The sequence below is a fragment of the Bombina bombina genome, chromosome 2 (genome assembly GCF_027579735.1).
Source record: "Bombina bombina isolate aBomBom1 chromosome 2, aBomBom1.pri, whole genome shotgun sequence".
NCBI lineage: Eukaryota > Metazoa > Chordata > Amphibia > Anura > Bombinatoridae > Bombina > Bombina bombina.
In genome coordinates, this window is record NC_069500.1 from 468188904 (window position 1) to 468196759 (window position 7856).

Consider the following 7856-nt stretch of genomic DNA (forward strand, 5'->3'; position numbering starts at 1 on the left):
ATGCGTGATAGGTGCAATGTGTGCTGGGTGCAATGTGTGCTGGATGCAATGCGTGCTAGGTGCAACGTGTGCTGGGTGCAATGTGTGTTAGGTATATTGGGTGCTGTTCACAATGGATGTTAGATACAATGGGTATTAGGTACAATGTGTGCTAGGTACAATGTGTGCTAGGTACAATGTGCGCTAGGTACAATGTGCGCTAGGTACAATGTGTGCTAGGTACAATGTGCGCTAGGTACAATGTGCGCTAGGTACAATGTGTGCTAGGTACAATGTGTGCTAGGTACAATGTGTGCTAAGTGCAATGTGCGCTAGGTACAATGTGTGCTAGGTACAATGTGTGCTAAGTGCAATGTGTGCTAGGTACAATGTGTGCTAGGTACAATGTGTGCTAGGTACAATGTGTGCTAAGTGCAATGTGTGCTAGGTTCAATGTGTGCTAGGTACAATGTGTGCTAGGTACAATGTGTGCTAAGTGCAATGTGTGCTAGGTGCAATGTGTGCTGGGTGCAATGTGTGCTGGGTGCAATGTTTGCTGGGTGCAATGTGTGCTGGGTGCAATGTGTGCTGGGTGCAATGTGTGCTGGGTGCAATGTGTGCTGGGTGCAATGTGCGCTAGGTGCAATGTGTGCTAGGTACGCTGTGTGCTAGGTACAATATGTGCTAGGTACAGTGTGTGCTAGGTACAGTGTGTGCTAGGTACGAAGTGTGCTAGGTACAATGTGTGCTAGGTACAGTATGTGCTAGGTACAGTGTGTGCTAGGTACAGTGTGTGTTAGGTATAGTGTGTGCTAGGTACAGTGTGTGCTAGGTACAGAGTGTGCTAGGTACAGAATGTGCTAGGAACAGAGTGTGCTAGGTAAGGAGTGTGCTAGGTAAGGAGTGTGCTAGGTCAGGAGTGTGCTAGGTACGGAGTGTGCTAAGTACGGAGTGTGCTAGGTACAATGTGTGCTAGGTACAGTGTGTGCTAGGTACAGTGTGTGTTAGGTACAGTGTGTGCTAGGAACAGTGTGTGCTACGAACAATGTGTGCTAGGTACAATGTGTGCTAGGTACAGTGTGTGCTAGGTACAGAGTGTGCTAGGTACAATGTATGTGTGCTAGGTACCATGTGAGTCAGATTCCATGTTTGCTGGGTACCAAGTGTGCTGGGTACCATGAGTGCTAGGTATCATGTGTGCTAGGCTCAACGTGTGCTGGGTACTGCGTGTGCCAGGCAAGGTGGGTGCTGGGTACGGCGTGTGCTAGGTATAACGTGAGCTAGGCACAGCAGATGCTAGGCACAATGTGTGCTAGGTATAATGTGTACTGGGCTTAATGTGTGCTAAGTATAATGTGTGGTGTGTACAGTGTGTGTGAGATGCAGCATGGGCTAGGTACAATGTGTTCTAGGTTCAGTGCATGCTGGGCACCGCGAGTGCCAGGCAAGGAGGGTGCTGGGTACGGCGTGTGCTAGGTATAGCGTGAGCTAGGTACAGTGGGTGTCAGGTGCGTATCATGTGCGCTAGGTATTAAGTGTGCTAGGCATTAGGTGGGCTAGGTATCATGTGTGCTAGGTTCAACGTGTGCTAGGTACTACGTGTGCTAGGTAAGGCGGGTGCTTGGTACGGCGTGTGCTAGGTATAACATAAGCTAAGTATAGTGGGTATTGTGAGCAGTGTGTGCTGGGTATGGTGTTGTGGGAACAGTTTATGGTAGGTATGAGTGCTAAGTATGGTGTAGATATAGTATGTGGTAGGTACAGTGTGGGCTAGGTACAGTGTGGGCTAGGTAAAGTGTGTGCTAGGTAAAGTGTGTGCTAGGTGCAATGTGTGCTAGGTGCAATGTGTGCTAGGTGCAATGTGTGCTAGGTACAAGGTGTGCTAGGTACAATGTGTGCTAGGTACAATGTGTGCTAGGTACAATGCGTGCTAGGTGAATGTGTGCTGGGTTCCGCGAGTACCAGGTAAGGTGAGTGCTTGGTACGGCATGTGCTAGGTACAGCGTGAGCAAGATATAGTGGGGGCTAGGTATAATGTGTACTAGATATAATGGAAGTTGATAAGTGTGCTGGGTATAGTGTGTGTTAGGCACGGTAGAACCTGTCCATCAATTCGTATGGATATATCAGCCAGTATATAATACAATAATTTATCTTGACCTGCTCTTTGGAGCCCAAATTTGATATATAAGTTTCACCTCCCCCCCCCCCCCCATATTTAGAGCCCACACCAGGGTTCAACCTCGGTGAACTACTTTCACCACAATTCCCTGCAGTTTACTTATGATGTCTTAATGTTTTTTCAGTTACTGCATCCGGACCTGCGTGTCCGATCCCTTTGTTTGTGTATATTTGAATAGGGGTCCTGCGTGTCCCCAAATGTTACCCTTTATTCTAACAAATCCCTGCAGTTTACTTATGATGTCTTAATGCTTTTTCAGTTACTGCATCTGGACCTGCATGTCCGATCCCTTTGTTTGTGTATATTTGAATAGGGGTCCTGCGTGTCCCCAAATGTTACCCTTTATTCTAAAACCGAATAAAAACTCATTTAAAAAAAAAAAAAAAAAAAATTACTATTATTACCTAAATAATACCTATTTAAGACTAAATACTTGTAAAATAAACCCTAATCTAGCTACAATATAACTAATAGTTACATTGTAGCTATTTTAGGTTTTATTTTTATTTCACAGGTAAGTTTGTATTTATTTTAACTAGGTAGACTAGTTAGTAAATAGTTATTAACTATTTACTAGCTACCTAGTTAAAATAAATACAAATTGACCTCTAAAATAAAACCTAACCGGAGTTACACTAACACCTAACATTACACTAAAATTAAATACATTAAATTTAAAAAATCCATTTATCTAAATTACAAAAAATAATGAACACTAAATTACACAAAATAAAAAAATAAATTATCAAAAATAAAAACGAATTACTAATAGCCCTATCAAATAAAAAGCCGCCCCCAAATAATAAAACCCCTAGCCTACACTAAACTGACAATAGCCCTTAAAAGGGCCTTTTGTGGGGCATTGCCCCAAAGAAATCAGCTCTTTTACCTGTAATAGGATTGAGCTCGCATTCTATTGGCTGATTGGAACAACCAATAGAATGCAAGCTCAATCCTATTGGCTGATTGGACCAGCCAATAGGATTGAAGTTCAATCCTATTGGCTGATTGCCTCAGCGAATAAGATTTTTTACCCTTTAATTCTGATTGGCTGATAGAATTCTATCAGCCAATCGGAATTCAAGGGACACCATCTTGGATGACGTCCCTTAAAGGGAACCTTCAGTGTATGGCTGGGACCGTATGAAGAGGATGCTCTGCGCTGGATGTCTTGAAGATGGAGCCGCTGCGCATTGGAAAGGATGAAGATAGAAGATGCCCTCTGGATGAAGACTTCTGCCCGCCTGGAGGACAACTTCTTGCCGCTTGAATGAAGACTTCTCCCGGCTTTGTTGAGGACTTCTTGCAGCTTGGATGAAGACTTCTCCTGGCTGGATGAGGATGGATGTCCAGTCTTTAAAAACTGTAAGTGGATCTTCGGGGGTTAGTGTTAGCTTTTTTTTAAGGGTTTATTGGTTGGGTTTTATTTTTAGATTAGGGACTTTGGGCACCGTAAAAGAGCTAAATCCCCTTTTAAGGGCAATGCCCATCCAAATGCCCTTTAAAGGGCAATGGGGAGCTTAGGTTTTTTTAGGTAGGTTTTTATTTGGGGGGTTTGTTGTGTAGGTGGTGGGTTTTACTGTTGGGGGGTTGTTTGTATTTTTTTTTACAGGTAAAAGAGCTGATTTCTTTGGGGCAATGCCCCGCGAAAGGCCCTTTTAAGGGCCATTGACAGTTTAGTGTAGGCTAGGCGTTTTTTATTTTAGGGGGGTCTTTTTTATTTTGATAGGGCTATTAGATTAGGTGTAATTAGTTTAAATATTTGATAATTTCTTTTTTATTTTGTGTAATTTAATGTTTATTATTTTTTGTAATTTAGATAAATGTAATTTTTTAATTTAATTTATTTAATTTTAGTGTAATATTAGGTTTAACTGTAAGACAGGTTAGGTTTTATTTCACAGGTAAATTTGTATTTATTTTTACTAGGTAGTTAGTAAATAGTTAATAACTATTTACTAACTAATCAACCTAGTTAAAATAAATACAAACTTACCTGTGAAATAAAAATAAAACCTAAGATAGCTACAATATAACTATTAGTTATATTGTAGCTAGCTTAGGTTTTAATTTACAGGTATTTATTTAGTTTGAAATAGGAATAATTTAGGTATTAATTGTAATTTTTATTTGGAATTATTTTAATTACGTTAAAGTTAGTGGGTGTTAGGGTTAGGGTTATGTTAGGGTTAGGGTTAGACTTAGGGTTAGGCTTAGGGGTTAATAACTTTAGTATAGTGGCGGCAACATTAGGGATAGCAGATTAGGGGTTAATAATATTTAACTAGTGTTTACGATGCGGGAGGGCGGCGGTTTAGGGGTTAATATGTTTATTCTAGTGGCGGACATGTCCAGAGCGGCAGATTAGGGGTTAATAATTTTATTTTAGTGTTTGCGATGCGGGAGGGCCTCGGTTTAGGGGTTAATAGGTAGTTTATGGGTGTTAGTGTACTTTGTAACACTTTAGTTATGAGTTTTATGCTACAGCTTTGTAACATAAAACCCATAACTACTGACTTGCAGGTGGATCTTGTAGTTATAGGCTGGACTCCTGACAGACCCTTGCATCTTTCATCCAGTGCTGCACTGACATTTCTGGATTCTGAGTCATGGGGAAAGAAAAAAATTGTCAAAGGATCTGTGGGAAAAAGGTAGTTGAACTGTATAAAACAGGAAAGAGATATAAAAATATATCCAAGGAATTGAGAACGCAAATCAGCAGTGTTCAAACTCTAATCAAGAAGTGGAAAATGAGGCGTTCTGTTTGATAACATACTGCATTCATCTTGCCATCAATTCTGACCAAATTTCCTGTGTCTTTGTAGCTCACACATCCCCAAAACATCAGTGATCCACCTCCGTGTTTCACAGTGAGAATGGTGTACCTTTCATTATAGGCCTTGTTGACTCCTCTACAAATGTAGCGTTTATGGTTGTGGCAAAAAAGCTCCGTTTTGGTCTCATCACTCCAAATGACTTTGTGCCAGAAGGTTTGAGGCTTGTCTCTGTGCTGTTTGGCATATTGTAAATGGGATACTTTGTGGCATTTGCGTAGTAATGGCTTTCTTCTGGCTACTCGACCATGCAGCCCATCTTTCTTCAAGCGCCTCCATATTGTGCATCTTGAAACAGCCATACCACATGTCCTGTATTTCACCAAAAGTTATTTGTGGGTTTGTCTTTGCACCCTGAACAATTTTCCTGGCAGTTGTGCCTGAAATTTTAGTTGTTCTACCTGACTGTGGTTTGGTTTCAACAGAACCCCTCATTTTCCACTTCTTTATTAGAGTTTGAACACTGCTGATTTGCATTCTCAATTCCTTGGATATCTTTTTATATCCCTTTCCTGTTTTATACAGTTCAACTACCTTTTCCCGCAGATCCTTTGACAAATCCAGAATCATCAGTGCAGCACTGGATGAAAGATGCAAGGGTCTGTCAGGAGTCCAGAAACTCATTGACCTTTTATACAAACATACTAATTACAAGAAAACAGATCACAGGTGAGGATGGTTACATTTAATAGCCATTCTAACCCTTTTGTGTCAACTTGTGTGCATGTTATCAGGCCAAAATCACCAGGGTATGTAAACTTTTGATCAGGGTCATTTGGGTAGTTTCTGTTGTCATTATGATTTAAAAAGAGTAAACACAGTTGATTGATAATAATTGGCTTCAGCCAAACACTAACCATGAGTGAAAGAAAAGTTTTTGTGTTATCATTCATATTCTCTGAAAAATGGCCAAGAAATCATACATTGTGCCAGGGTTTGCAAATTTATGAGCACAACTGTATGTTCTGAACAATGCTGTCTTTCATATCTCTGTGTTTATTTATACCACTATATGTTTATAGTGTACATTTATTAATATTCCTAGCAGGAATAATTGCGAGTATCACATGTAATCAGGGTATCATATGTATTTATTTGCAATCAATGGATATTTTAAGACCTATGACCGTTTTCACTCTAAACCTGTGTAACCCCTCCTGATTGCAATCTAGTTTTAAAAACCACCCCTACACAGGTGTTAAAAATGGGCTGGCATATAAGATGACGATTCTTACTGAAAAAGAAATTCAAGAGAAGGAAGAAATACACTGAACATAGCATGACAGTGAAGAGGTGATTTTATTTTCTGCTGTATCTGATTTATGACAGTTTAATGTTAGGTGGGCTATCCCTTTGAGCTATTAGCTTAAAGGGAAATAAAACAATTTTTTTTTCTTTCATGGTTTAGAAAGAGCATGCCATTTTTTTTTTTAAATATTCATTTTTATTGTATATTTCAACATGTTTAAACAAATACATTTGATTTCAAAAAAGAGTAAATAAAGATAATTAGGCCAGCAATTGATAATTCAGGTATTCCTGCATATGTGCATAAGAGAAGGTAAAACAAGAAAGAACAAACATAAAACCCTCTAATATTTTCTAAGCTTTTTCTGGCCTCTAATAGCCTAGTTAAAAAAGAAAAGAAACAAAAAACAAAAAAATTAACTGTATTAATCCTTGAGTTTTAAGGTTTTCCTGTTGAAATATTTGTATTTGTAATTGTATAACTACTTATATTATCTCAATTCCATACAATTACTAACCATGAAAAAAAAAACAAAAAAAAACTAGCAACTCAAAACAAAACAAAAACGAGACAAAAAAAAAAAAAAAAAAAAGAAATGGGGGGGGGGAAAGAATTTTCTTCCTCAGTCCTCCCTCCTCCTCCCACCCCCTCGAACCCCCCTGAGTCCGATCCATTCACCAAAGCCCCAGTAGAACCAGCTCTGTGTTTTGGAAGGGAAATATAATATAATCTATTTCTGTGATCGAGAGGAATTTAATAAATGGTGCCCATTTACCAAAGAATTTTCTGATGTCACTTTCATTGTTGATGTTCGTGTCACGTTGCTCTAAAATACATTGTTTTTTAAGGTAATTTTTTATTTCTACCACCGAAGGTAATTCTTTCATTTTCCATTTTTTAAATATTAGGTATCTAGCTGCTAAAATGGAAACACTTATTATCTTTTCCTTCAAATGTTGTTCTGCCTGATTGTCGCAGCAGAAAATGATTAAACTTGCTGACAACTCAAAGGGAGAAATCTTAAGGGAGGTATTAATCCAAAATTCAAGTTTACGCCAGAACTGTCTAATCAAGGGGCATTTAAACATCATGTGTATGATGTCAGCCGCGACCAGAGAACATTTCGGACACTTTTGAAAATTCGGATTCTGAAGCTTATGCCCTTTTTCTGGTGTATAATGAAATTTATGAATCAATTTGAGATGCGCTTCTCTCCATGTCGCTGAGAGAGTGGCCTGAGCCACTTTGTGAATGGATTTTTGGATGAATTCACAATCGACATGCTCTAGTGCCATAATTAGTCTCCAATCTTGAGCAATTTTCTCTAAAGTACGTTTCCCTTCTTGAGCTCCTAAAAGATAGTAGCAATAAGAAATAGACATGCGGCCCTTCTTAACTAATGTAAGCCAGTCCTCTAGGTCGCCCAGCTCCCAGTTCCACTCCCCGTCCCTCAGTAACCCAGATACATAATGCCTTGCTTGCAAAAAAGCATAAAACTCCTTGTTGGAGAGATTGAAACTGTTTTTAATTTCTTCAAATGTTCTGAGACACTTGTTCTCTTCATCGATAAATTGCATTATCGTTTTCAGTCCCACTGAATGCCACTTTTTAA